We start from the raw sequence: 7,765 nt of genomic DNA, 5'->3' as shown, positions 1-7,765 counted from the left end.
CAAGTGGTAATTTGAATGAGCTATAAACATAACATTTTTGTACCCCCGGATCGAAAGATCGGAACATATTTTTTGAGCTGTTTGGTTGTCTGTTGTCAACTTGAACCTTGTCCGTTACAATTGCACTGTAAGAGATGGGGCTGTTATATTTGGCATGTGTGTTTCTTGTGACAAGACCTTTCTGGTGGTACCAAACTGTTTGACCACGTGGTTTTATCGTTGTTGCACCTGGGGCCTAGTGTTTCATAAACATGTGTAATTTTTCTCTCTTATATACTCTTTCGGAGCACCTGTTCTTATTCTCCTAATACTTTTTATGTCTCATTTGTTTAAGTGATGTTTATCTTCAATTTTGAGTTTACCTCAAATTAGAAATTTATTAAAATCATGAATTTTGGTTTTCTAAATATTTTGCCAACATAATTAATTTCAAAACGTCATTAAACATATATATATATATATATATTTATAACCCGAAGTTGTAAGTCTGATTGATTAGGATCCTTAACCACTCGTAAAGTTGATTTTCTAGTGTACCAAGAATGTGATAAATTTTGAAAAAAAATTACACATAAGTAGTATTCCCTCAGTAGGGTGTACTACGTTCAAACTTGGTATAAAATTTAAAGGAAGGTGTGACCCGCGGGGTTGTCATGTTTTTCCATCCATCAAATTGAGGTAAATTCTCATTATGCAAACACAATTTGATCACGTGACAGCGATGATCACGACGTAGGGTATAAAACGTGGCTGTGGTATTGACTATCACGCCAGTCCAAAGGGAACTTAATCTCGGTAGAAGGGGTATGTACATGTTGACACTATGGCTTAAAATGTTCATGATCTCATCCTATTTTCCTTGAATGTTTTCGAGGATCAGTTTGATTGGTATTTTTTTCTTGTTCATGTTTGTCCAGGCATAAAAATTCATATCAAAATTAGCTTTTTTGTTGATATGTAAGTATTCTCAATTCGTTTTCTTAAGAATTGTTTTTCATCGAATTTTCGAATTTGAAATTGAAACTAGTTCGAATGAAAATTCAAAAAAATAATTGCTGTTATTCACATCGATTTAAAAACGTTGAAAAAATATACTTGTAGGAAACAGAAAGAGTTCGTGAAAAAAAGTAGAAAAAAAATCTATATAGCAATAGTGAGATAAAATTGCCCCACAAGGCTTGATAATGTTTTTGTCAGCTCGTCTTATGGTATAACCATTTAATGAAGCGGATACTATAGAAGATGCAATTATAATACTTGATATAATAACCTTGTTTTTTACTTTCAGACACTTTAATTAATATCCCAATTAAAACATAAACAGCGTAAATATGGCGGGCTGATTATACTACGGGCATTTTTTTTAAAATCCAGTGTTAAGTGATTGTATGTTCATTTACTTTTGTCCTTTAATATTTCGCAATATGATCGCCAATTTTGAAGGTATCACGGCATACGCGAGTTAGACATATTCTGGGTTAACGAGTGTCAATACCATTCATAATCATATGTACTCGACGTTTTAATCAAATTATTAGATATAACGAAATTCCGAAATTTAATGAAATATGGGGCAAGTACACCTCCCCATTGAACTTTTCTTTCTTCTGTCGCCTCTAAGGTTTCAACATTTCGGTCCTTAGCATCACTGTCGAGTCCTAGAAGTAGGAGACAGCTGTATGATGTGGCATCACTGTCGAGTCCTAGAAGTAGGAGACAGCTGTATGATGTAGCCTCACTGTCGAGTCCTAGAAGTAGGAGACAGCTGTATGATGTGGCATCACTGTCGAGTCCTAGAAGTAGGAGACAGCTGTATGATGTGGCATCACTGTCGAGTCCTAGAAGTAGGAGACAGCTGTATGATGTGGCATCACTGTCGAGTCCTAGAAGTAGGAGACAGCTGTATGATGTAACATCACTGTCGAGTCCTAGAAGTAGGAGACAGCTGTATGATGTGGCATCACTGTCGAGTCCTAGAAGTAGGAGACAGCTGTATGATGTGGCATCACTGTCGAGTCCTAGAAGTAGGAGACAGCTGTATGATGTGGCATCACTGTCGAGTCCTAGAAGTAGGAGACAGCTGTATGATGTGGCATCACTGTCGAGTCCTAGAAGTAGGAGACAGCTGTAAGATGTGGCATCACTGTCGAGTCCTAGAAGTAGGAGACAGCTGTATGATGTGGCATCACTGTCGAGTCCTAGAAGTAGGAGACAGCTGTATGATGTAACATCACTGTCGAGTCCTAGAAGTAGGAGACAGCTGTATGATGTGGCATCACTGTCGAGTCCTAGAAGTAGGAGACAGCTGTATGATGTGGCATCACTGTCGAGTCCTAGAAGTAGGAGACAGCTGTATGATGTGGCATCACTGTCGAGTCCTAGAAGTAGGAGACAGCTGTATGATGTGGCATCACTGTCGAGTCCTAGAAGTAGGAGACAGCTGTATGATGCAGTTAAATTTATTGTTTAACTCTACTGTATCTTATCTTAAATTTGTTTAGAAAGGTGTAATTCTCTTGTGTCTCTTTGTACAATTTTTAAGAATAGTTAAATAGAAACTGATTTTACTGACACACAATGAAATGTTGAACACGTCACAACTGTAGAAAGTCTACATGCTGAGGAGATTTCTTGAGACTGTTTCTTGCTCCTTTACAGATTGACTTTTTGAGGATATCTTTATTGTATGATGTTATACGACGGATGTGTATCGAAGTCGACATAAAAAGAACGCGTTTATACAATTCGACATAACGGGAATGTTTTTTTACACAAGTCAACATGTTTTTGTGCATGTCAACACAGCGAGAATGCCGTTTTAGCCTGTGGTTATCTAATGATAAAGTAAGATAAAATTGCCACACAAAGCTTGATCATGTTTACTAACATTGCTAGAATTTTTTCATAGGTCGACATAATGAGTATATTTTCAGGTCGATAAAGCAATGAAGTTTCTTGGAACACTCGTCGTCAGCGTGTGCTTAGCAGCCACTATCTGCGGGCAGACTTTGAATGACCCAACAGCCACCGTGACCAATGCCGCCAACAATGCATTAACAAATGCTGCCGCAACCCAGTCGTCATGGAATATCCCTTCCGGTGTTTCAACTACTAGTTCATTTTGGAATGCTCCAGGGGCATCCACACAATTTGGCAACAATGGATTTTTTCAGAACCCACAAATAGGCAATCAACTTGGCACTCAACTTGGCACTCAACTTGGCACTCCACTTGGCACTCAATTCAACAGTCAACCATTTGCTACTTCCTTTGGAAATCCGGTTCCAGCAACTACATTATTAAGCAGCGCTGTTCCCCCTGTCGGATTCAACGGGTTTCCCCAAGTGTCAACAACCGGGGTTCAACAATTTGGAAATGGCTTGGGTACAAACACGTTTTCCAACATGGGAAGTGCCGGGTTATCCAGCGCCTTTAACAACGTACCTGTGTTTGGTAATTCTGCCGTAGCTCCGATGGCTCCTACTGCTTCACTACTGTCATTTAACAATGTAGGAACAGGAATGACCTCTGCTTCACTTTTAAACAACCCCCTTTATTCATCACCAATGTTCGAATCCGATGTTTCGTCTTTTCCATACCGTAAGTCTTCAGAATAACAGGTGTCTATACATGTAGGGGCATAGTTCTGTATTGTTACTTTCTTTAAAGAATAAAGTTGGCACCTCGATATTTAATGTGATCTCCATGTATAGCTTTCCAATTTTGTTTATATATTTTTGTCTTTTTTGTTGTTGATGTTTCTCATTTGTTTGATCGATTTTGAGTGAGATGTTTATATATCAGAATTATTGCTTTTTGTTCATTATCACGACCTATAATTGACACTCACATTAAAATCATGTCTTTTCACGGGTTACGATTTCCGTAGTATGTCGAGGATACATATGCCTCAATAAATCTACTTTTCAACATTACGTGAACATATGAATAGTTTTAAGGATATCTACGAAATCAACCAAATTAGAATCATCACAAATATTAATGATTCTACAGAATTTTTCTATTTCTTGTTGCAGCCGACTATAGTATGTCACCTGTCAGCCAAGTACCGGTCAATCTTTATAGTTCACCATCTCAGTCAGCAATGTTTGGATTGAATGCCCCTAACTTGGTCTATGATAGTGGTGCTATGGGTGCAATGCCGTCAAGTGGTAAAGCCTTCTGCATTCCCATTCGTGAGTATCTAAATTTAGTCATGTGTTGAATATTCATAATGTGAAGGTTAATGTCCAGTGTATCCCCTGTCCTACCATCTTTTCACAATACAACTTTTTTATGGTATGTTTTGGCATGTACTGTTTATGGTATGTTTTGGTAAGCCTTAATGTTACATGGTGTATTTGTATTGACTTTGCAGCAAATTTTGTTAATAGGAGAATGCCACGAAAGATAGACGGGTGTTCTGAGATTTTCTTCTCATAACATTATGTAGCGACGAGGGATTCCCTTGCCGCAGCAATTCTATGACGTCACATCAAAATAATTAAATTAGATTAAAATAATAAAACATAAGTATACAGCCAGAAGGATATCAGTTCTAGGGATTATTTTTTAAAAGCATTGCCACTTTTACATTTTGTTCTTGTGTTGTGACTTAAGTCGATTTTGTCCCTGTTGACGCCGTGGTAGATTTTGTCCCTGTTGACGCCGTAGTAAATTTTATTTTCTGGTTGACGCCGTGGTAGATTTTGTCCCTGTTGACGCCGTGGTAGATTTTGTCCCTGTTGACGCCGTGGTAGATTTTGTCCCTGTTGACGCCGTGGTAGATTTTGTCCCTGTTGACGCCGTGATAGATTTTGTCCCTGTTGACGCCGTGGTAGATTTTGTCCCTGTTGACGCCGTGGTAGATTTTGTCCCTGTTGACGCCGTGGTAGATTTTGTCCCTGTTGACGCCGTAGTAAATTTTATTTTCTGGTTGACGCCGTGGTAGATTTTGACCATGTTGACGCCGTAGTAAATTTTATTTTCTGGTTGACGCCGTGGTAGATTTTGACCATGTTGACGCCGTAGTAAATTTTATTTTCTGGTTGACGCCGTGGTAGATTTTGTCCCTGTTGACGCCGTGATAGATTTTGTCCCTGTTGACGCCGTGGTAGATTTTGTCCCTGTTGACGCCGTGATAGATTTTGTCCCTGTTGACGCCGTGGTAGATTTTGTCTATGGGTTGAGGTTATGGTACATTCTGTTCCAAAGTTGCCTTTGTGGTAGATTTTGTCCGGTAATTAACCGAATTTATTGGTAGATTTTACTTTCAGAAATTTTAAATAATATTTCTTGCTCTTTTTCTTCTTTAAACAGTAATTTTCACATTGTAATTTTCTGTGTCCCTCACAACAAAACTTGTCAAATTGTCATAAACTTTATATTTCACCTTTGTGTGACATATATCACATGTTGATATCGATAATAAATCATAATTATTGATTGTTTTAAATTTTGAAATGTAAATACTTATTATTATCACTGTTATCTGCTCTCTTCACCATTGAAAAAATGCAGTTTATATAACAAGTCATTTTTCTGAATTTTGAACTTTTCCACAGCGGACGGGGTTTACGGCGGAATATAAACTACTGGTACGTATAAACAAGATTAGGAAACAAAACAGAAAACGAAACAAAAATCATCGAATCTTTTTATTGCACGATTTTTTTTTCATTCAAGGAAACAAGACGATTTGGACTCGTTTATTGTTGACAAATTTTGTAAAAACACGGAAAGGAAAAACAGCAACACCTTTCAGTATGAATTTAGAGTTAGATACAGTAAAGTTAAAAACTGAATTAAGCTGCAATATTAAGATATTGGCATCAGTACTTCGTAACTTTCTAGACGAGTTTTCTACCCGAGATTCGTGTCAAATATCATCCATTACTTTATCTTATCTCAAACCCAGGAACCATACACATCAGACATGGACAAATATCACATATGTTTCGTATTTTTGCACATGTTTTTTTTTTCATATCACTGACATACAGAAAGGCTAAACACTCCATATTATATATATTTCACAAATAATGCATAGAAATGATGTTTATACTTACAGAACGCACGCTCCACCTGTTGGATTTACCTATGAACCTGTTGGATTGACCTTTGAAGCTGTTCTGGACCCCGAGATTATTTTCCTTACTTTATCGTTGCTCCCGTTGTTGGGATCGTGTCAGTCTGTTCATAAAATTTTCTAATCTTGATGTTGTTGGTTTTTTCAAGTTGTTTGTTGTTGTTGATAATGACCTCATGATACCTTCAGTTAAGCTATCATTTACTGTAAAATTAATTTTCGTGAATTTAAAACAAAATTTTTCATGGACGCTTGATTAAGTATATAAATATGCCATTAAAAAGGCTATTTATACTTATTCCATCATTTCGTAGACATACGAATTTATAGATCTAGAGTACCCAAAATATCAACGGAATTAAACAAAATCACGAAAATTAAATAATGTCACAGTATTTAATTAAATTCGAGTACTTGCCATACTTAACGTCATAATTGATTGCATCCTTATTGATGTTGAAATAGCACTTGCCAAAAGACCGATTGTCAGCCATTGTGATTTACATAGATGTGCTATCAATAGACAATGCACATTTAGGGACCGTGGGGAACCTTTGTATGGAATTTGGAGAAAATATGAACAAAAGAAAGATTTACACGGATGCTCCTGATAATGTACAAGGCGAATAAGGTCAAATGTTCCGGAAGAGTAAGCGACGACACCCGACATGTAAGACACGTTTTCAAATGAGAACAAGGTAAACGTTAGCGGCACGGCCAGGTGTACTAACGAACATAAAACACGTCCACCTGCATATCGCAGTTTTTGAGAATATTTCCTTGATAACAAACTTTAATATTTAAAATAACAAGAGGTCCAAGGGCCTTAACGGTCTTCTGGGTCACAACACTTTTTGTAACATGTCATAGAAACGATTTTGTGAATAAGTAATATGACTTCAACTTGATTGTACACATTATACAAATGTAAATTGTGTATACATTAACTGCTGTCCCATCTTAGGCTTCTAACCAAGTTTGAATAAAAAGAAATTACAGTAAAGATTGGAATGTTCCTAAAGAAAATCGTCCATCAAGTAAAGTTAGAACATCTTTGTAATTTCAGTCAATTTAACCCACTTTTGGAACCTCACATCAGCCCGTGGGAGTCAGTTAAGGTCAATGTGGATGGCATCAAACCGCCATTTTTGACCCCGCCAAACAGCCTCTGGGGGTCAGCCGAGGTCAATATGTGCATCTCATTAAACTGTCATCTTAAACTAATAATTCTAACCAGGTCTGAAACGATTTCCAATAGAAAATATACAAATAATGTTCAAAATTGTGATTTTCTTATATAAACTGCCCTGGAGGAAATGCGAGATTCTGGAGTCATGAAATTTACAATTTTGGTAAGGCATCTGAAGGCCTTTCCATCCACGAAGAGTTCTTGATTCTACCATAACTGGGATTTCAGTCAATTTGGCCCATTTTTTGTCAGGCCTAACACCCTTGAGGCCTGAAGGGTCATCTGACTATAAATACCTATATATGATAGAGACAAAATAGGCCTAAAATAACTAGCTCAACTACACTTCAGCTTAAATAGCAATCATTGGTTGGTTCATGCAAATGCCATTACTCCGGCCATATTGCTTGTTGAAAAATGGTACATGCACAATATCAAGACCTTTGGCCCTTTGGCTGTTTACCCGTAACATTCCCTTGTGGGTCAAG

This window comes from Ylistrum balloti, unplaced genomic scaffold (assembly GCF_031769215.1).
Source record: "Ylistrum balloti isolate Yb309-2 unplaced genomic scaffold, AGI_CSIRO_Ybal_v1 Utg369776, whole genome shotgun sequence".
Classification (NCBI taxonomy): domain Eukaryota; kingdom Metazoa; phylum Mollusca; class Bivalvia; order Pectinida; family Pectinidae; genus Ylistrum; species Ylistrum balloti.
The sequence above is the reverse complement of the archived record's forward strand: the minus strand, read 5'-3'. Positions refer to the sequence as shown.